This window comes from Neovison vison, chromosome 1 (assembly GCF_020171115.1).
Source record: "Neovison vison isolate M4711 chromosome 1, ASM_NN_V1, whole genome shotgun sequence".
In the NCBI taxonomy this organism is placed as follows: Eukaryota; Metazoa; Chordata; class Mammalia; order Carnivora; family Mustelidae; genus Neogale; species Neogale vison.
Genome location: NC_058091.1, coordinates 180,491,891 through 180,512,411, shown reverse-complemented (window position 1 = coordinate 180,512,411; position 20,521 = coordinate 180,491,891). Strand labels below are relative to the sequence as shown.

The following is a 20,521-nucleotide window of genomic DNA, read 5'->3' as shown; positions in this document are numbered from 1 at the left end:
CAGGGGTTGTAACTCGTAGGCAGGATTAAGAACCACTGACAGGGCAGTCTGCCTTTGCCCATGTTTTATCCAAAAGAGACTATTTACAAAACACAGCCCATGCAACCTTCTTGTTTCTCTATTCCTCCTCTGTAATCGCTGTCCTCCCTTCAGTGGCCACGTCTCTTTTTTGAAATCCGGCTCCCATGCCATTTTCCTAAGAAGACTTCCCTCTTCGCCAACCAGAAACATCCTTGCCATCCTCTAAAGAAAGAGATGGTGGACTCACACTCTGCTGCTGACTTGCCTACCCCCGCGGCTCTTCTTCCCTCTGCTGCCTTTCCAAGCGCCCTTCTTAGAGCTGATCTGTAGTGAAACAACACTTCTCATCCTTCTCCAGCTGATTTGCTCTAAAGGCAGATACCCAGCCCCTAATTATTCTAGGATGTGAATCAACTATACGACGATTTGCTTTACTCATCGTTGGCAACTTGTCACTTTTCAGGCTTACGTGACCGAATTCAAAACCGTGTATAAGGGACTCCATCACTATATGAAACAGAACGGTCCCCTTTGCCTTCTGTCCCCTCCTACGCATTAGACCAGGTTTGCTTCCCAAGTTGAGGACAGGAAAAGGACGTGAGAATGAGCACGCATCATAGGTTGGCAATAACTCGGCTTTCTGCCCCCGATTGCTTCAGGGCTGACAGCTCACCTGCATATCTGAGCAGGAAATGCAGGCACCTCCTAATTCACCTTTCCACCCACAGCGTTCTACTGACTCTGCAGTGAACACCCTCCTGGTTCTGCCCGCATGGGTGGGTGGCTGGGAGGAGGCGTAGGGGAGAAGCGGGCCTGACGGTGATTCATGCTTCAGGTATCCCGTGCCTTGTTGCTGATCGAAGTCTCCAATCCTGATCCATTCCGTCCAGCAACAGGCCTCAGAACACTCCCCCCAGCATGCCTGACACACGTGCATATGAGAGCACACCGCACGCCTATGCACAAACATACACACCTGTGCGCGCACACACACACATACACATGTGCACTGCACATGTACACACCTGTGTGTGCAGCTGCACACAGGCACCCATGGATATACACACCCAAGAAAGTGACAAAGAGAGCAAGAGTTTCTGAAGAAGTTGGGAGAAGGAAGAAAGGGGGGAAACAAATAAACACAGACTTTTTTCTTTGGCCTCCAGCCTCGGTTTAATTTTCCATGTTCAGTGGTGGAAACCTGAAGGCCCCAGCCTGTCTCTGCTTTACTGGTATTCCTCACCGAAGTAAGGTTAATGTGCCAAACCAAACTTCTTTCCAAATACAGACTCTGGGTCATCCGGGGCAGGCGTGAAGCTCCTCTGTATTATTTTCCTCCCACCTGTCCCACCTTCCTGGGACCTTGCCTTGGCTCTTGTTTCTAAGCAGTCGCTTGGGCGAGCAGCTCACCTGGAAACTGGCCGTGTAGCACAGGACGCCCGCTGGGGCCATTCCCCACCCCCCCACTCCCGGGCAGTGCCTGCACTTATGGGGCTAGGGTTTCAGGGAGATTTCATCTGAGTTGGTAGCATTTTCCTTCGGTCCATCCTGGGCACGACCAATCGCTTTAAGGAGTCCTTGCAGAATGCTGCAGTGTGTTTCTACCCCCTCGACTCCCCTAATGCATCGTCCTCATCCTGGCTTTGAATTACAGAAAAACAAAATGCCAGATTTTGTCCTGACACTTTATTAAACGTGATCGCCGACTGGCCTTGTGCTAAGGACTCTTTGCATCGTATTTCAGTGACCGCTCACAGCGAGCCTCTGGGATGGGTTCTGTCATCCCCAGTTGACAGATGAGAACACTGAGGCGCAACATCTCACCCAGGGTGAGGCGCACATTCTGTCAGCCTTCTTCCATGACTTGCAGTCTCTCACTACGTCCTCCGTACGCTCCAGGCTTGAAGGAGCCTGTCGGATGGATCATTTAGATTAAGAAAATAAGGAGGCGGCAGATTTATCCAAAGGAGCCACCCCTCTTTGCAACCACCTGGCAAAACGGGAACCGGCTCTGTTCATGCCTTCCTAGGAACGAAAGGAACAACATTCTTCCAAACCACAGTTCCTCCCCTCGGGTGACTGGGGTCCACCCAAGGCTCTGGCCCCTTGTGATTAAATAGACAAGGCAAGAACAATGGCCTGTAGAAGCAGGACTTACTTCACAGCTACTGCAGAGGCCAGAGATAGAGTTATAGGGTTGTTTGGGGTTAATTTTGAAGTTGCCTCTTTCTGTAATCCAGACTGCTTGCTAACTCGAGATTATACCCATTACATTTTAATTGATTCTCTTGGTTTCCTCTTACATTGCATCCTTTAAATTTTTCTGGGGCTTTTCTCATTTCAGCATGCCTTCACCCATCTCCTGATGATGATTTTCCTGACTCTTAACCCCAGAAGTCACAAAACCTGCCTGAAGATTTAAGTCTCACATTCCCTCCCCTGTATCCCATACTACCTCTGCCTTTCGAACACAAGGATAAGGTAAACGCTCGTGTGGGAATGTCCCAGCCCTGAGCATCAGTGAATGGGACCTTATTTGGAAATAGGATCTTGACAGATGGAAGATAACCAGTTAAATGAGGTCATTCTGGAACAGCCCAAGCCCTTAATACAGTATGACCAGTGTCCTTCTAAGAAGGGAAGGCAAGACACAAAGACAGACGCACAGAGAGGGGAATGCTGTGTGATTTGGGGCAGAGATTACAGTGGTACATGTGTAGGCCAAAAACAAAAACAAACAAACAAATCCTGGTAACCGCAGGAAGCTAGGAGGCAGGCATACAATAGATTCCCTTCTAGAGCCTTGCGAAGAAAGCAAGGCTCTGTCAACACCTGGACTTCAGACTCCTAGACTCCAGCATGGTGAGAAAATCCATCTCTGTTATTCTAAGCCACCTTTTGTCATGCTTTCTTACAGCGGCCCTAGGAAAGTAACACAGGTAGCATCTGAAACAGCTGTCACAGACCTAGGCCAATAGCAGAGCTCGGGGCTGCAGTAGATACAGGCTGTTCAGGTTCAGGTTCAGGTTCAGATACAGGTTCAGGTAGATACAGGCTGTTCTGGTTTTCTCAAACATTACCAGTTATTTCTCTTTCCATAAGCATAGTGAAGTTTCTTACATTTCTTCTGAGTTCTACAGTGTGGCATGGAAGTTTCCATGTTAAGCATCCTTTTCCCAGAGAACTGCAACACACACCCAGCTTTGCAAATTTCTATTCCCCCTGGCCCTGTGCTGCCTGCAAGAGCCTTGTCGCATCTAGCGACTTCTCCCAAGCCTTTTCCCACAGTGATGCTTTTCAAACTGTGTTGATCTTTGAAAATCCCCAAGGCCCAGATCGGACTTCTGGACCAACTCCATCTAAATCCCTGGACCTAGGGAAGAGACTCAGGCATCCTTACTTTTAAAAATTTTCCAGGTGATTCCAGGGATATTTTTTCCCCCCAATCAAATTCAATGTCCTACAAATTCCTCTTGTGGTTTTATTTCATCAGAGGATAAGCATAAGTCAATCCTCTGCACTATCATAAGCATTTAGAACAGAGGTCAGCCTCCAGCTCACAGCCTGTTGGGTAAATAAAGTTTTAGAGAAACACAGGCACCTTGATATATGTGTTGCTTTCTGTCTACAGCAGCAGAGCTGAGCACTATGAGTGTATAGCCCACAGAGCCAAAACCCTTGTAGATGGGGGTCTTCTGATGAATTGCCTGGTTCATCCTTCCTCCCACCATGAAGATCTAGCAAAGGGCTTTGCGCTTGGTAGGGGCTCAAATGAATCAAACTGAAGACAAGTGAACCGAAATGAACTGCATTAAATTGAATCTTCTTCGACATATTATCTGAAAAGGATCCAAGGTGTTATACCTCCCAAGGGTATTCACATTTTAATAAGTAACGTGTAAAGCCCCAAAGCTTTTATTTGAAGACAGACAGGAATACCTAATTGCTGAAGTTGCAAGCACCTGTAATTACAAATGTGCCATTCTGTTTTGTTAGATTGAGAAATCTCCAGCATAATCTGTCAGATTGCACCAGGAAGCTTACCACCCAGTTTACCTGAGCACAAAATCCCATTCTTCTGAATACGTTCCCTGAAGAGCTCGGTAGCCTGGACTGTGAAAAAATATCTCTCTCCAAGGTTTACTTGTTCTGCTCATACTCCAGGTTGTTAGCCCAGCAAGTCCTCTCCTTGGGAAGAAACTGGTGGTGGCTTTCCTGAAAAAGGGTCATCATTTCACATTTTCTAATTTCTAGAACTTTCTAGAAGAAAGTTTTATAGACTTTTTATATTTTTTCTCACTGTGAACAGGTATGTCAGTATATGTTGGCAGGTTTCATTTCGGTCTTTAATTTTACATGAGTCCGTGAGTGATGGGAATTTGCTCTGAACGAAATTCCCTCCATGCCAAATCAACCTGGGAATCTGTTGGGGAGCTTGAGTGGTGCAAAGTTTCCTAAGGCCCTCATTAACCGAGAAGTTCTTGAATTTTAATTAGTTGACATGGATACTCAGAAAGAACACGTGTCATTCTTCTGTCCCAAGTAACCCACTGCTTCCCAGGAAGGGCTTTGGGAGACTGACTCCCAGAAGAGTCAAGAGACGGGGGACTGCAACCAAGGAATTGAACAGATCCAGATTTGAATTCTGACTCCTATTGTTCGGTAGTGACTAAACTTGGACAAGTTCTTCAACCTTCTCAATATCAGTTTCCTCAAGTAAAAATGGGAGATAATAAAAAGGTTGTAACGATAAATGACAGGTAGGACCTTGGCACAGTGGCCACAACTTAGTAAATATTAAATAAATGCCATCTTTCCTTATGATCTTAGCTGAAATTAAATGACTGTTATGGGGACTTGCATTCTTGGGATAGAGGACTCTAGAGAATGCTACCCATATTTTCATGAGATGAAGACTCATGATAGAACATTGTGTAATGGCATCCGATGCGTGTGTGTGTGTGCGTGCCTTTGTGTTTAATTTATAAACATGAAGTTCTGACATCTACCAAGCAAAATACTAGAACATTCCATGACTCTGAACACCACGGCCAAACCTCCTTGCCTTTACATTCTTCTTCTCTACCAAATCATTCTGTCCACTGCGTGATCATACCTTTCTCTTATTTGGAAGGACTGAGTGGCTCCTTTTCCCTAGATGACAGACAGAATTGTGCTGTGTGCTTCCAGGAACCACAGTAATCTGCCTCCTCGGGAACCGAGTGTACTGAATCCCACCCCACAATATTTGTCTTTCATTCTGGATTTTTCCTCTCTCTTCTGCACGTATGTCACACTAATCCTCTCCTCAGTTGGCTCAGCCGTGAGCTTCTTTGGTTTTCTTCTTCCCTTCTCTCTATCTTCTCAGATCATAGGCACCCTTTAGGATTCCAATTTTATGCAACATCCTTGATGTCAGGGACTCCTTCCAGGCTCTTGAATTTCTCCTTTATTTCTGCATTTCATCGCAATTATAGTCTGTGTCACACAATGTAACATTTTGCTAAACACCATTTTTCAAACTTTGATGAACAAGGTTTTTCAATGTTTTACATGTCCCAGTTGTGGCTGCTTAACAACACTCCAATCCTTGAGATAAGAAACATCTCTCGGGATTCTTCTGCAGCACCTGTTTTTAGATTATATGTACCATGAGGTGTGAAGGGCAGCAAATTTGGTGTTAGACACACCTGACTTCCGGTTCCCAGCTCTGTGACTTTGGGCAGGCATCGTCACCGCTGTAGGCCACGGCTTCCTCCATCATAAATGCTGGTATGAGAATTCAGTGACATAATGTCTGTGCCCAGCACATAGAAACCATTCAGTAGGGGCGCCTGGATGGCTCAGTGGGTTAAGCCTCTGCCTTCGGCTCAGGTCATGATCTCAGGGTCCTGGGATCGAGCCCCACATCAGGCTCTATGCTCAGCAGGGAGCCTGCTTCCTCCCTGTCTCTCTGACTGCCTCTCTGCCTGGTTCTGATCTCTGTCTGTCAAAATAATAAATAAAATCTTTAAAAAGAAAGAAAGAAACCATTCAGTAAATACTAGTTATTATGATTTTTAAGTCTGATGAAGTAAACAGCAGAAAATCCATTGCGGACTTGCAGTGCTCAAGTCCAATGCTTTGAAATCCATTGCTACTTCATAAATGTGTCTCACGTAACGTGTCTTAGCTTGGCATTGCCCAGAAAACAGAGCCTAGGAAAAACTTGCATGTTACCACATTGTTAGGGAGTGTGATGCAGAGAAGCAGAAGTGAGGGAAGAGGAAATTGACCAGAGATGACGGGATGAGCCTAATTTCAGGCCGCTTCATAGAGCTGGCTCCCTCTGTGCATGGAGGGCTGCTGATTGCTCATTCTTGCCTTTGAGTCTTCCCAGAGGCATATTAACTCCAGCACTTCAGGGCAGTATATTCAGGGGAAGAAGGAAGAAGATTGTACCCACTGGCTCCCATCTTCTCTTGGTCAAAGCTTCTGCCCACAGGGCACTGACTCCCCCATACTGCTAGTTCATGCTACCAGAGAGGTAGATCAAAACCCCAGTATCTCAAGCCTCAGCTTGGGCATGAAGTGAGGGGTGGTGGGTATGGACGTGGGGAGAGGTTTTATTGGGTGGTAACCATGAGCCCAGGAAGAGATGGTCATGCCGGACAATAGCATAAACCATGTGGGTGAGGGTTTCAGAGAAAATTGAGGCCAGGAAGAAGCTGGATAAGTTGTGGGATACACTAAGCTCTCCTCTCATTCATTTAAGCCTTTTATATTTGTCTTGGATCTTTTCTGAAGTTTTTATACCAATCTTATTGACATATTATTCTGTATATTTCCTTCTGCATCGATGCTGATGGGAATGTATATTTTCTTTTTCTATGTAAGTTTTTTTTTTAATTTTAAAGGTAATAAATGCTTAGTATAGAGAAATCAGAAAATAGGAATAAGCCAACCAGAAAACAAAAATACCTCAGAATTCTCCATCATAATATATTTATAGCTGGTATATTTCTTAATATGTTAACTTAGTATCTTTTCTTATTAACAAATCACAGGCTAGCGTCTCTTTTTAATGACTTTATAACATTTCATTTTATATTTGAACCATATTTCCCCCACTAGTCCCCACTTATTGGCCATTTATATTGTTTAAATTTTTGCAATTATTAATAACACTGAAGTAAGCAGGTAAATATTGCTAAAGATAAATTCCTAGGAGGGAAATCAATGGCTCAAGGGTACATACGCTTTTAATGCTTTGGGTGATTATTATCAACTTCTCCTCCAGAAAAGCTATACCAATTCAAACTCTTCCAGCAGTATTCGGAAAAGTTCCGAGTGTTCGGACTTAGTGTGTAAACCTGGCGATTCTCAGACCTATACCCCGAGGATAAAAATACATTATAAGTTTATTTTTTTAATTAATTAATTAAAAAACAAAAACAAAAACAAAAACTACATGGTACTGAAGGACTGAGTCAAACTGCAAAACATTTTTTTAAAAAAATTAAAAAAAAAAACAAACGCATTTGCAAACTGGCAGATTCTATTTAATGGTCCTGATCTTAGTGGGAACCTGCCGGGCATGTTGAACTTAACCAAGCAGGATTCCAGTCACTCACCCTCCATCGTACCATCATGTAGACTTCTGAGCGCTCTGTGATGGCGTTAGCTCCTCGGGGCCCTGGACATACCTTTCTCCTTTCTGCTGTCTCTGCCTGATTAATTCGTTGGTCCTATCCTCACACTCAACCTCAGGAAATAGTATTCATCCTGACTGAAATACTTTGGAAATCAATACTAGTTGTAATAAATAACATTGTTCCAGACCTTGATGGAACACCTGGGTCTGGTGAGCGTAATTCCCACATCCGCAGTCCTGAGTAACCTGTTTGCCCACCTTACAGCGCTGAACCACAATTTTCTATGTCACACAGTCCTTTCATCTCTGGGAAACACATTCGCCTGCCCAGCGAGGCCCTTGGTGTGCATAAAACAATAATAAGCATGTATGCTGGGCTTTTAATCTTCAAAGTACTTTGTGAACATTAACTAATTAATTTTCACAACACTCTTGTAAGAACTACTCCTCCCCTGGAATAAAGAAAGCACAAACCATCGAAACATTTGACATCACAAAAAGCCCAGAACCTAATCGTCTGGGAAGAGAAAATTGTTGATTACCAGCTCCGCAGCGAGAGTAGAAGGAAGCTGGGCAGGCCAGTGATTTATCCAGAATAGCAAAAGGAATCAGCAGTGGAACAGCAATTAGCTTTCCCTTTACTCATGCCCATTGCTCGGCTTACACCGGAAAGCAATTCAGTCAGACTCTGTGCCAGAGTGACAAACAGCTGACAAATTCAAGGTCACCTACATAAAAGCGAATAATGTGAAGGAGGGGTGCAAAGAAAAAGTCCTAAGTGTTCACATTAATGATTTAAGAGGAAGAAAATCTATCTCAGAGAACAGGCACACAGGGCATTGAATTTAAAATTTAGGCATCAACAAGGAAATGCAAAACATGAATACAACGGACACGTAACTATACAGTGACTCATAAGAGGACTGTCCTATGAATTCTTACTTGGATGTACACCTCTTCCAACAAATAATCGACAATTAGGAACTGTAACATTCTAGAGAAGAGGTAAACACCCAGCTTTTAACACTCTCGGGGAAAAAATTAATTTGTTTTATATGCCTGGGGACATAGTGATTGCTTTTGATCCTCCTGCCCTAAATACATGATGAAGTAAAGAATTCCGAGTTTTGAAATTTTTCATCATGTACTAAATCATTAGCTTCATCATGCTCCGAAATCCGGTCTAGGGGCAACTGGGTGGCTCAGTCGGTTAAGCGTCTGCCTTTAGCTCAGGTTGTGATCCCAGGGTTCTGGGATCAAGTCCCATATCGGGATCCCTGTTCAGCGAGGAGCCTGCTTCTCCCTCTGCCTCTGTCTGCCGCTCTGCTACTTGTGATCCCTTTCTCTCTCTCTCAAAAATAAATAAATAAAATCAAAAAAAAAAAAAAAAAAGAAAGAAAGAAAGAAAGAACGAACCCAGTCTAAAAGACAAGTATCATTAGTGGTATTTTTTTACTTGATGTGGATGACTCAGGTAATGGTCACCAGGTTAAAAGTGTCAATAATAAAAACAGGAGGGCCCATATAATGATACTCTGTACATTGCAATTATTATTCACTGTAATGCTGCCTATGAGTGCTTGATACTATAAACAGTGAGTCGACTTTCTAGTGTGAAAGAGTGTGGACTTCAGAAAAGCTCTGACTTTAAGCTGAAATACCGCCCCCATTAGCTATGCGTCCTTGAGCAGGTTATGTACACCGCCTAAGCCCCAATTTCCTTATCTGTATAATAAGGGTAATGACACCATACTGGCCAGGATTCTTGGCTACAAATGACCTTACCTTGACTCCAGATTCCCTCCAGCAATGGCCTTCCCCATTCTGCTCTTCACAAAGAAAGGCCCATGCTCTGTGTCCAGGTTCTGATTTCCCCATCTTTCTTCAGCCAACTGCAAGGAAGCTCCTGACTCTATGGGCAATCCACTGGAAGTCTCTCTCTTTTTTTTTTTTTTTTTTTAAGATTTTATTTATTTATTTGACATACAGAGATCACAAGTAGGCAGAGAGGCAGGCAGAGAGACAGAAGGAAGCAGGCTCCCTGCCAAGCAGAGAGCCCGAGGTGGAGCTCGATCCCAAGACGCTGGGATCATGACCTGAGCTGAAGGCAGAGGCTTTAACCCACTGAGCCACTCAGGCACCCGTGGAACATCTCTTTTTTAAGGTCAACTTAGAATACCATGTTTAACTCTCAGTCCTCACCTTCCTAGTCTCTCAGGAGCTGGTCCTCAGTGCACCTGGCTGAGCACATTCTTTCCTCCTGAAACTCTGAAGTCTCTTGGCTTCCTTCATATCACAATCTCTGTGGGCTTTCTGAAAATCTCAGTAGTGATTCCTTTTCAGTCTCATCTACTGACATCTCTTTTTCCTGCCTGAATTCTAAGTGTAGGAGTATCAGAGGGCTCTGCCTATGTCCCTTTCTGTAAATACTCCCACTCCCCAAAAGAGCTCATCATACCCCCACGGCTTCCGATAGAATATGTATTTATGTCTCCAGACCAGATGACTTTTTCCCAAGCTCCATCCTGGCAAATTTAGCAACTGTCCACATCTGCTTTTTGATAGGTAAGAAACATTTCAGATTTTCCACATCCAATATGAAAATCAGTGATTGCATCCGTCCACCTCATCCTCAGTCCTGCCAAACTTTTTGTCTCCATATCTTCTCTACCTCCTTTAGTCATCCAGTTGCTTAAGCCAAGGACCTGGGAAACATCCATATTGCTTCCTTGATTTTCCTCTCCTGTTCTCCATCTCCCACCCTCCACTCTTCTATCCATCCGTCAGGATGTCCTGCTTGCTCTAAGGATATATCCTGATTGCAGCCACTTCCCGATCTTCCCCCACAACCACTATAGTTCAAGCCAGCAAGATCCTTCGCTTGGGTTAACAGACTTCAACCTGGTTTCCCTACTGCTTTTCCTCTTGTCCTGCTGTCATTCACTCTTCGCGTGACAAAATAATTATTCTGAAACAGAACGCAGATAAGCCTATGCTTCTACTATAAAGCCATCAATGGATTCATAATGCAATTAGGATGAAATCCAAACTCCTTAGCAGATTCTAAGAGGCTCTGCATGAATTAATCATGCCTCACCCACCAACCTCATTCATCATGACCTTCTTCCTGATACTTGAATACAACAAACACATGTGGATTTCAGAGACATTGTACTTGCACTGGGAAACTCCTGGCCCAGATTTTCACATGGCTGGCTTCCTGACAACCCAGATCCCAGCTCAAATGTCAGTTCCTTAGAGAGACTTTCTTTGACATTTTAAAATAAAGTTGTCTCCACATACTTCCACATGCACACATGTATTTTCTCCTCCATTAAACTTCCTAAATTTTTTCAAAGCCCATATGACTATCTGAAATTTTATTAATCATTTATTTATTATCTTCCTTCCCCCCTGAGCCATAGACTCAGGGGAAAAGACTCCCCCAAGGCTCCATAAATAGCCAGGATCTTGTGTCTTTTCATTTCTATATCCTCCACACCTAACAGATTTCTGGTCTATTCAGAGGTACTCACTAAATATTTTTTACGATATAAATGAAAACCTAACTTAAACTGTCTTAAGGATAAGTAGGAAAAAATAAATGAGCTTATAGCTTAAGGAATAGATTTAATGTAAGTAGGGCTGAAACCAAGTACCCAAGATTGACACACTACCGTTGTTATATTTTCCAGTCTCTTGGCTCAATGTCCCTGTGTTTTTTGTTTGTCGGGTTTGATTTGGTTTTATTTTATATTTTTCATTCTCAGGCAGATTTTACAGGAGAAAACTCAACAAGCAGAATCTCTTGAATAACATGATTCTTACAATTCTCCATATCAGAGGGAGGAAAGTTGAGACATTGATTTGTTCACTGTTTTATCTACAAAACCTAGAACAGTGGCTGCAACATAGTAGATCCTGATTGGGTTAACCCTCAATGGGTTAATTAGAGAATAAATATTCACTTGTTCTTTCCCAGTACCCATATGTCAGTGCCTACACAAGACTCTATTAACCCATTTGGAGAAGAAAGATAATGCTGAGAAATCACCTGGATTATGTGTCCATGATAGCAGACGGGGTTCCCCGATGATGGGTGATGGACAGCTCCCACTGGAAAAAGTACAATGAGAACTAATGCAACACAGAAAAAAGAAAAGATATTTCACTTTTCAAACACTTTAACCCACATGGGGCATAAAAGTGATTCATATTAATAAGGCTCCATCCACTTGTAAAACTTAAGACTACTTGAAAAAGGTAAGATTATAAATCACGACATCTGAAAAGCCATTCTCACACAAAGATTCTTTTGGACCTACAAACATCAGCCATTTGAGTCTCAGATAACTGTGATTATCTGAGGACCCTAACCTCAAGGACCCTAAATCTCAAATGCTGAAAAATAAGGTTTTACAGGGGGTGGGTCCATCTACTTTTCTAACATGCCCACATCTAGTCTGCCTTGGTCCCCAGTCCTCTCTTAACATAGGTAGATGATACAGGTACTTCAAAGGGATAAATGGCTATGACTTGTACCTTCTATCATAAGGAGGATTTTGTGACAAACACATTTTGGGGGTGGGAAAGGCAGCACAGGGTAAAGAAGATTTCTGGCTTCACTAAGATTCCATTTCGCTTACTAGCAATGTGCTGTCTTATCTGCACACACTCATGGCCCTGCCTGCTATATATTTCTCTGATCAACTCATCCTCCCATTTTCCCAGACAATATTTTTCACATTATACTCTCTCTGCAAACCTCAAACTTCATCCCACTCCTCATTCTCATCTAAAAGCTTTTCTCTTGTTTTTCTAAGGAAATGGAAGTTATCTAAGAGCCTGCAAAAGGCTCTCGCCACTAAACATCCTCTTCTTCTTGCATAGAAACTACTCTTTCTGTAGATGAACCATTTAGTCTCCTATCAAGGACCATGCCCATCCACTGCTCAGTGGACTTACCCTTCCCATTTGTGCGAGGCTGTTGGTCTAACTACCATTCATTCTCTCTTTCCTGTGAAGTCAGTTTTCCCTCTGGGGGGAACCCATGACCATGGAAGTATACTTGAACAATCTCTCTTGATCATACATATCCCTTCAGCAGTTGCCTCCTTTCCCTTGATATCAGTATGGCTGTGAAGGAGCTCCTTTCCTCACCCATCTTTTGAAGCCAATCCAATGAGATTTTTGTTCCTGCCATTCCACCAAAACAGCTCTTGCCAAGATCGCCATAGACTTCCATGCTATTAGATACTAACAATCAAATCCCAAGTTCCACCTTACTCTATCAGAAACAATTAATACACATATGTTTACCTCCTTTCTCCTTCTTGAAATATCTCCTTCACTTTTAGAACAACAGTTTTGATGTTCCTCCCAGCTCGTTGGACACTCCCATCCCTTTCCTTGCTGGGCAGGCTAGTGATTAATCCAGAATCGCAAAAGGAATCCTTACCTCTGTCTATACACTGCATCAGGAATTTCATCCAGTAAATTTACTATCTATATGTTAATAACAACCAAATATATATCTCAGGTCTCTAACTTTCTCTGAATTCCCAGCTCATATGCCACATCTCTCAATCAATATCTACATTTAGAAATTTAGTAAGCTTCTCAAATGTAATCAATTGTTTAAAAAATCCCAAAGTAAATCCTTGACCCACAACCCCAAACGTGCTCCCTCCATGTTCTTAATTTCATCTGATTGGCAACTTCATTCTACCAGGCAACCCTGGCAGCTCTGTCTTCAGATATACACAGAAAACAACCATTTCCCACCATCTCTACCTCTATGCCTAGTCCAAACCTCCATGATTTTGTATGAATTATTTCAGTAGCCTTATCATCTGCCCTAATTAATTCTTTTGCACAGAAGCCAGACAGGATTCTTAACAAGACAAGTCAGGTTATGTTACTCAAAACCTTCTACCCAAAACCTTCCAGCAGTTTCACACTGCTTGCAAAATAGAATCCAAACCCTTTACAGTGACAGGAGGGACTCAGTGATCTGACTCCTGACTGCCTCTCTGACCTCCTTTCCTACCACTTTCCCCCTCACTCACTCAACCTAGTCACACTAGGTTTCTGCTCTTTATTGGACACACCAAGCTCATTCTACCTCAGGGTCTTTGCATGTGCTAGATGCTGCATCTAAAACACTCTGCTCAGGGCACCTGGGTGGCTCAGTTGGTTAAGCATCTGTCTTCGGCTCAAGTCATGATCCCAGAGTTCTGGGATGGAGTCCTACATCAGGATCCCTGCTCAGCGGGGAGTCTGCTTCTCCCTCTGACTGCCTCTCTGCCTCCTTGTGCTCTCTCTCTTTCTGACAAATAAAATCTTTAAAAAAATAAAATAAAATATTCTGCTCTGCAAGTTTCACACTCCGATTCTCTTCAGGCCTCAAAACCCTTTCTTAATGACCCTATCAGCATATTAGTGTCCCCAGCCAGGACAGAGAAACCACACTATGTATTTAAACAGGGAAAATTTAATATAATGAATTTTTAACTAGTAGGAAATGGTTAAATGATAAAAGGGGTAGATGAGGACCCTAAGGGATCCAGATGTGGCATGTACAAAAAGAAAGCTATTACTTCTAGGCTGGAGAAGAATGCAGAATAGGGGAGCCTGGCTGGCTCCGTTGGCTGAGTGTACAACTCTTGATCTCAGGGTTGTGAGTTCAAGCCCCGCATTGGGTGTAGAGATGACTTAAAAATAACATCTTAGAAGAAGGAGGAGGAGGAGGAAGAAGAAGAAAAAGGAGGGGGGGAGAAGGAGGGAGAAAAGGAGAAGAAGAAGGGGATGAAGAGAAGAAGGAGGGGGGAAAGAAGAAGAAAAGGAGGAGGAGGCAGAGGAGGATTAGGGGAAGAGAAGAAGGAAAAGGAGAAGGGAGGAGGAGAAGTGCAGGCAGAGTAAGGGAGCTATGGACGAACACTGCAGTCCTCTTCTCTTCAAGGCTGAGGTTCATATCTTCTCAGAAAGGGCCTGGCCAGCTATGGCAAAGAAACTTGCCAGAGGATATGGGCTTCTCCTGGTCTTCAGATGCAGTCTACTTTTGCCAAAGTGTATGGGCAGTTGGAGCTGGTCTCTTGATTTGTCCCACCATTACCAGAGGGCGTGAGCAGACCAGTGCTGCCTCCATTGCTGGAAGGTGCAGGCAGACCAGAACGGATGGGAAATGGCGCTGGTGGGGATAGTCTGACCTAAGACTGCAGCTAGAGCTTGTCTGCAAGAACTTTCAGGCTTCCTCACCTAATAAAAATGGAGGACTAGAATCTTGAAAGTGTTGCCAGATGAGATGAAGAGTCCCTGGCACACTGGGGCCTCAACCCAGGTAGACCCAAAGGAGCTGCCAAAGGTTCTTGGTCTTGGCACAAGAATGACTTCAAGGACAGACATACAGCATAGCAGATAAGTGACACAAGCGGGAAAGTTGATGGGCCACAGCTAAGAGACTTTCTAGATATTTCTGGCCATAGTGAACTGCTTCACTTGTTTCTTCTCCCAGGGAACAATGGTGGGCTAACATGAGATTGTTCCCTTACTGTGATTTGGGATCATTCCAGAGGGTAGTCCCAATTCCATCCCTCCATGTAGGAATGCCCCAGACCTCAGTGGCAACCATGTTCTCAATGCCCACTGCTTCCCTACACACTTCACTGTGGGTGTATCTCGTAAAGACACCCCCCAGTAAGGCTTCTGCAGCCAGTTCTCCACCCCACACTCTGATTCCACCAACCTGATCGAAGAAAGGTAAAAAAGGAAAAGAAATGGAGAAAAGATGAATACCAGGAGCACTTTCAGATAAAAAGAAATGGAGGACTGTACTGGCCTTGAAAGAGATTGTTGTAGATTATTCTAGAGCCACAGAATGCCAAAGCAGAATGCAGTGGGCGGGATACCCTCCAGACCACGACCTCCTGAGTGGCACAGTCAGTTAGGTGTCGGACTCTTGGTTTCAGCTGCGTCCATGATCTCAGGGTTGTGAGATAAGGCCCCATATCAGGCTCCGTGCTGGGAGTGGAGCCTGCTTGAGATCCTCTCTCTCCTCTGCCTCTGCCCTTCCCTCCACGCATGTGCTCTCTCTCTCTCTAAAAGACATAAATAAATCTTTTTTAAAAATAAAAATAAATAAAAATAAAAATATACTGACTCTGAAATTAGGGGAAAGAGGGAATAGAAATCCGAATATTTAAACATTTAGTATTTTATTTTATGTTATGTTCTATTATTTTATTTTATTTTATTTGAGAGAGAGAGAGCACAAGCAGGGCAAGGGGCAGAGGCAGAGGGAGAAGTAGACTCCCGTGGAGCCTGGAGCTCCACCCTCTCCCCTGTCCCAGGACCCTGGGATCGTGACCTGAGCCGAACGAAAGTAAACGTTTGACCTACTGAGCCAACCAGGTGTCCCAAAACCTTAGTATTTTAAGTCTGAATCACTGCCTTCACCTCTCCAAACACCAAAATGCATTGCAAGTGTATTAAATATTTAAACAGCAACAGTAAAACCAAACACGTTAAATTAGTGGTAAGAAAAAAGAAAGGGAGGGAAGGAAGAAGGGAAGGGAGGGAGGCAAGGAGGGGGTTGAAGGGAGGGAGAAAGAAAAAGAAAGAAAAAAGAAAGGAAGGGAGGGAGAAAGAGAGGAGGGAGGGAGGGAGAAAAATCCATATACATTCATTCATCATAGCCACTCTGCTTCTCTGACTGAACCCTGCTTGATACGTTATTACATTGATTTGAACTACATCCAAATCCTAAGCAAGCGGGCTTAGAACTTGAAAACTTTTTTAAAAAAATTAATGGTTTAATGATGAGTGAGAAAACATTACAGGTAGAGCTCACATTTGTCTAAATAGCCCTAAATGAGCAAGATGAGAATGGTAACTCCCCTGAAAATTTTACAAATCAGAAAGAAGGAAGACACAGTCCGTTTCATGACTGAAGATGCTACTTTCATTTTTATGTTCCAGACATTGGATGAATAAGGAAATAACTTGGCTGGAACAAAAAAGAGGTTGTACTGGAAGCATCTGGGACACCAGATTTTTATCTTTAAAGTTTATTTATTTAAGTTATTTGTTGCTTTAGAAGTGTGTTTTATATATATACACATCCCTATTTTCCCCAAAAGACTTGGAGTTACAGCTAAAAAGAGAAAAGGAATTTGTATCTTTACACGGTGTATAACATCGCCCAAATATTTCCATCAAGATTACTTCTGATTCAATTTCATTATAACATCTGTTTCCGTTGAACAAAAATAATATACTGTCATGTATCTAGGACATACTCACACTTTCTATTTTCATATTAACAGCACAAAAACTGTCATTGTTAACTTGACAGAACTGCCACCAACACACGGACATGCATACTACGTACTCAGAGATTCATATTACTCTCTCCTTGGAATGTTCTGCAAAAATCAGCAATGTCCCTGGCTCCCTTGAACCTGCTTTCAATCTTCTATTCTGGATACAATGCGGTGTTTTTTACTCAAACACACACAATAAAACAACTATATAACAGACAACAATATCTTTATTCTCTTCTTTATTTTCCACCTTTTCTGCTATGAATAGATATTGTTCTTCCAAACAGAAAAAAAATGTGACCGATTTTTAAAAACAAAACAATATAAATTTCTTATCTTTAAATGGAGGGGGAAAGTGATCATGAAAGAGAGACTTTCAACAAAGTAGAAAAATATATTTAGAACTGAAACATCTTTTATAAGATCTCTCCTGAGATCCATTCTGAACAGTGCTTCCTACTACTTCTTTTCAACACCTGCATATCCACTTTGTACTTTATGATTTTTAAATAATCACATTGTTTTGTGTATGGAAATATGTACGTGTGTGTATAGACACAAATATATATCCATACACACACACACACACACACACACATACTTATTTCTTAAGTATAGAAAGGGAGGAAAATTCCTCATTCACTCTCTCTCCTTTGTTATCTCCTTCGGATTCTCCACATGCACTGCAAACTGCAGTCCTGAATTTTTCCTCTGTTCCACCTGTATTTCCAGTCCCTCCACTAACTTCAACACAAGACATCCAAACCAGAAACCTACACATTACCCTCTGCTCTTGTTTTCCCTATCTACTCTTGCCAAATCTTGCAAAACCCTTTCCCCTAAATTTCTTCTGAACCACCCATCTTCTCCATCCCCTTGAAAACATGTCAGTTCTGGTTCCACCAGTTTTTGACTGATTCATTCCATGGACTTTCACACTCTGACTTTTGGGGAGTCCAACTCACAGAAGTTTAAACCTGAAATGGTTTTATGATATTCTGGTAACTGTCCCCAGCTAAGCTATATTGAAAAGCTCCTTTCTAAACCAGGTTCCTAAAACGCTGCTGAATTTTAGTCACAAAGAAAAAGAGTGTCCTTTTGGGGAACGTGGGTGGCTCAGTCCACAGAAAGTCCAACTCTTGGTTTCAGCTCGGGGTCACAATCCTGGGTCAGACTCCATTCACACTCAGCGGGGAATCTGCTTGGGATTCTCTCTCTACCTCGACCCTCTTGCTCATGTGTGTTCTCTCTTTCCTTCTCTGTCTCTCACTAAAATAATGAAATCTTTAAAAAAAAAAAATGGTGTCATATTCTATGTAAGGTTCAGGTCTGTTTATTCTTACAACTCTGATCTCAGGGTGCCTGGGTGACTTACTCAGTTTAGTGCCTGACTCTTGATTTTGGCTCAGGTCATGATCTGAGGTCCTGAGATCAAGCCCTCTGTGGGGCTCCACGCTCAGCCAGAGTCTCCTTGTCCTTCTCCCTCCCCCTCTGCCAGTCCCCAAACTCATACACATGCTTGCTCGTTCTCTAAAATAAATAAATAAAATCTTGAAAAAAGAACAATTCCAATCTCAGGCTCCAGGCAGAAATGGTCACCCCGTTATCTTCACTGTTACCTGGAACCTGTGATTCCAGCAGTTTGAAGAAGGGGTGGCGGATGTGAAGGCATCCAGGTCTTCCTTTCGTTCACAGATTCATCCAGTCTGCTGAGCCGGGAAGGAGGAAGAGAGAAAGGCGCAAGCATCCCCTTGCTAAGCCAGGCAGGACTGCAGTCGTCTCCTTGATGAGCTGCAACTGCTCTTTTCTGTGGACTCAGGGAGAGAGAATTGTGAGCCCAACACTAGGCACTAGTGGTCCTCTGTGAGATGCAGCCTGTCTGCCTAGTGGGTCCCAGGGAGGGCTGTCCTTATTCCGTCTCTCCCGTATGTCTGCATCTTTGCTCCTGTGTGTCAGTAACCCCACCAGGATGGCATCTCTGGTCTCATCTTTACAACACAGCCAACTCCAGGACCTGCTGGCATGTGCAGAACCTATTTCTCTTACTTCAGGAATAAAGAACCTACAGACCCAGCTTAGCCTCTACCCTCCCTGCAGCTCTCTACCACACTGTCTTCAATTCTCTCTTCTTTTTTTTTTTTTTTAAGATTTTATGTGTTTATTTGAGAGAGAGAGAGAACACTAGTGTTGGGGAGGGGCAAAGCAGGGGGAGAGGGAGAAGCAGACTCACCACTGAGGAGCCCAATATGAAGCCTTATCTCAAGACCCTGAAATCATGACCTGACACTCAACCAACTGAGCTACCCAGGCGCCCCTAATTCTCTCTTCTTTTTTTTTTAAAGATTGTATTTATGTATTTGACAGACAGAGATCACAAGCAGGCAGAGGCAGGCAGAGAGATAGGAGGAACCAGGCTCCCCACTGAGCAGAGAGCCCAATGTGGGGCTTGATCCCAGGACCCTGGGATCATGACCTGAGCCGAAGGCAGAGGCTTTAACCCACTGAGCCACCCAGGCGCCCCTAATCTCTCTTCTTTAGATCAAGTAATGCAGGTTTTTGTCAGCAAGTTCAATAGCCAAGAATACATCCAAAAGGGGCATAAATACCAGTCTTCCTTCCCTGTGTACAGCGCCAATTTTTACAAGTAATTCTCCTGAGGTCTGTTCCTTCGTCCACTGGATCTGGAGAGGGAACAACCTTTCTGCGACAACATTGCACTTCCCCAAAAGGCATCACAACTGACACGCATCTCAGCCTGGGCATGTGGGAGGTTAAGAGAGGATATTGGCCAACTGTGGTAGGACTGGTTCTGATTTGTTGTGCTTTCTAATGGGCACAGTTGCTGGTAGTTCTTTAAATTCCAAGGATGGAATACTTAATGCTTTCGTTTTCCGATTCAGTCTATAATCACAACTCCTTGAGCCGAGATTTAAAAAAAAAAAAAAAAAAAACACAGTGATGTCTTAGTGGACACCTAATTAGTATTACCATGTGCCATCTTGTTCTTGTGTGATTCGTCTTTTGTTTCTGGGGAATTGTGGGAGAACCTGATTCCCTGAAAATCCATTTCTGAAAGCCAATTAGACCACATGCCCAATTTGTCAAATTTTTCAAGTTCACTCAGCTACCAAAAGCTGCTTTTTCAGAAACCAGCTTACCAAAAATCAATTTACTCAAGGCCAGTTTGCTGAAAGCTTGTCAGCCAAAAGAAAAAAATTAGCCAAACAACAAATTCCCTAAGGACTTGTTTTCTGTACTTACAGTATATAGCAAAGTTACTTGGGAAATTTCAACAGTTTTTAAGGCTCTGTTTTTTTGAAGTTTGGCTTTCTATTTCATGTTAGGTTGAGTTGAAGCCTCTATTTCACCGTACTCATTCTACCCAGTTGATTATGCAACGAATTTGTTAGTCCTTCAAAGTTCAGTATCAGTTCTGTGTCTGGTTCCCATTTCCAGGGTTGAGATTTCTCATATTTTTGAAGCATACCCAAAATGTACTTGAGTAGATAAAAATATCTGTGTGACCTCTGAACGGGACAAAAGGCAG

General features: G+C 43.1%; 1 long non-coding RNA gene across 2 annotated transcripts; it reads right to left on the bottom strand.

Annotated features, from left to right (window-relative positions):
* Positions 1-1,909: 1,909 nt before the first annotated feature.
* On the bottom strand, positions 1,910-19,699 carry LOC122900895. Of its 2 annotated transcripts, none has more exons than XR_006383319.1 (4): positions 19,581-19,699; positions 18,594-18,781; positions 11,709-11,770; positions 1,910-1,932 (listed from the first exon to the last, which is right to left on the bottom strand). It is a non-coding gene; the product is annotated as an uncharacterized LOC122900895 (long non-coding RNA). The 2 variants fall into 2 exon arrangements; XR_006383320.1 differs by lacking the exon at positions 1,910-1,932 and adding an exon at positions 7,374-7,389.
* Positions 19,700-20,521: the final 822 nt, after the last annotated feature.